The sequence below is a fragment of the Mizuhopecten yessoensis genome, unplaced genomic scaffold (assembly GCF_002113885.1).
Source record: "Mizuhopecten yessoensis strain PY_sf001 unplaced genomic scaffold, ASM211388v2 scaffold8745, whole genome shotgun sequence".
Taxonomy (NCBI): domain Eukaryota; kingdom Metazoa; phylum Mollusca; class Bivalvia; order Pectinida; family Pectinidae; genus Mizuhopecten; species Mizuhopecten yessoensis.
In genome coordinates this window covers 1,058,071-1,060,612 of record NW_018407700.1, presented here as the reverse complement: position 1 = coordinate 1,060,612, position 2,542 = coordinate 1,058,071, and positions in this window count along the sequence as shown.

Here is a 2,542-nt window from a genome sequence, read left to right as displayed (position 1 = left end):
TGCCTCACAACCATACGTTTCCGACGCATAATGAAAAGGGCATTAAGTGTTACTCATCTTCATTCTTCATTATTATATACACTAAGCTACACCCCCCGTGCACGGTGGTCGTCTTTATACTTTCACTGTTCAATACTTTAATTGAATTAAAACGATACGTAAAATTAAATCAGAGACGTATAAAAAGTAGTATAAGCTATTTAATTAGTTACAATAATGTTTGTTTGGACTTATCCTGATATGTCGGAGTAATCATTCTCCCCAAGTGTTGGTTGAGATACATCTAATTTATACTTCCTAAATTCTCAGATTTCGTTGGAGAAATTTAATCTAGATACGTCGACAAAGGACGTATCTGTGTTCACAGGAACCCGGAGAGTATAAAAGTCTACCCTGAATGAAAAAAAGAAACTAATATATTATTATTCTATATTATCCAAAAACAAAAATGTCGAAAACCGCATAAAAACCGGTCGTAATCGGAACTCGCGGTGAATGGGACCCTATCGGCTGTGACGTCAAAATTGTTTTTTTTAGTTTTGAGGAATCATATTGTGCTGAAGATAAAATTATGCAGATGGTATTTCCAGACAGTGAGTTTAATTGATATCAAACTGACGAGTCTGAATAGGACGGACACTTCGGCCTTCCACGCAGGCAGCCGGGGTTCGATCCTCGAAGTCGTCGGACGCATGGAATATCAGAAAAAAATGTTTTTCTCCTGCCCACACAACTCCAACAACCCAGGTGGAGTATAACATGGTCCGAGGTGGATGTTGCAGTATCTGTGCTGTAGTATTCAAGTGAGGGGTCACTTTAAATGATGCCGTTGGAAGCACAGTCCCACTACAAACACCCTTCAATTCTTTAGGTTGGTATGTTTAGACTAGACTGTGTGGGAGGAAAAGGCTCCACCATCTCCCTCCTTCCACTCTTTAGGTTGGTATGTTTAGACTAGCCTGTGTGGGAGGAAAAGGCTCCACCATCTCCCTCCTTCCACTCTTTAGGTTGGTATGTTTAGACTAGCCTGTGTGGGAGGAAAAGGGTCCACCATCTCCCTCCTTCCATTCTTTAGGTTGGTATGTTTGTTCAATTTGTGATAAAACTATGGAATTTGTCAGACACCAAAACCATGCGTGTGTGTTAAGTTTGGTACTGTCCCTACAGTTAATGTACAATGGTTTGACCTATCTTCCTGGGAAGCAATGAGACATTTCTACAGCAATAGTTAGCATTGGCCTCGCTCAGAGTACAGTAATGTTTAAAGAGGCGGGCTATAAATTCAGCACCTTTGGTGAAATGTCATATTGTTGGACGAGCTGCAATTAACGACACCAAATAACCAGTGTATATTATTAAACATGTTTATCATATCAATTTTTATTTCTTGCAAAAGGGCCTTGTATATATCATGTGGTTTCATGTATTGCATGCTAGTGTTTTCTAGTATGGTTATAGTGTAGAGCTTTTAAGTCCGGAGTTGTCTCGCTTAGAACTGGAAAAGGTTTACCGTTAAGTACTGACTAGTTTAATTTGGGACCGAACAAGTACTTTTTCTGTTTAAAATATAAATGTTTTTGGGTTACATCTTCATGGTTACATGTAATGATCAAAATAAGCTTATCTTTGCAACCACTCCATAGGATATGGTTCTCACTTATAACCGTACACCCCAATACATACTATCAAATCGTTATAATTTCTGATGACTATGGTAATTTGGTTTTGTATCCATTATTATATCCAAACGTTAATGTTCTTGATATGAAATGTTTTCCGCGACGTGTTATAAAAGTACACGTATTCTAAGCAAGGATTATCATTGATCTAATTTCAGAAAATGTAAAACAAAAATCTTATCCCTTGCTCTAGAAGTTACTGCTTTGCGCCTCACAGTGTTACCATTGACATTTTTAACGTCTAACCATAAAATAATTGTGTACGAAATGACTCGATCCTATTTGAACTCTAAGCATTTACAGTAAAGTAATAAACAATAATAGTGTTTAAACAAGAATCATCGCCAAACGTTATCCAGCGGTCGCCAATTTTCAAAAACCGTTTATCTCCTCGTTCAGAGATTTAAACGATTTTTACGGATCTTTAAAGGTCATGCGGTAAACATAAAACTAAAATGAAGTAAAACTACAACTGGTGCACTTTCACCCACAAATAAATCCGAGTTTAGTCTCCACATAGAAATGACATCAATTTGTGATGTTTACCTCCTCGACACTCCGTCTTTGGTAGATGGTATATAATTGAGAGTGACTCATCCATTTCCTCTCACTGCCTGGGGCATCGTACTCGCCAGCAGCCATATGCGAGAGTTTATATAGATGATCTCGATATTGGTATTAGTTTATTCCGTAAGCTTGACAGTTTATTGGTTAAGTACAAAATGTATTTAACAAAGATGACATAGTAAATACATACAATGATGTACGTATACTGGTAATACAAATGCGCACAACACATTCTAGATTTATACTTTGTCACAATCATCATCATCGTCGTCATCATCATCATCATCATCATCATC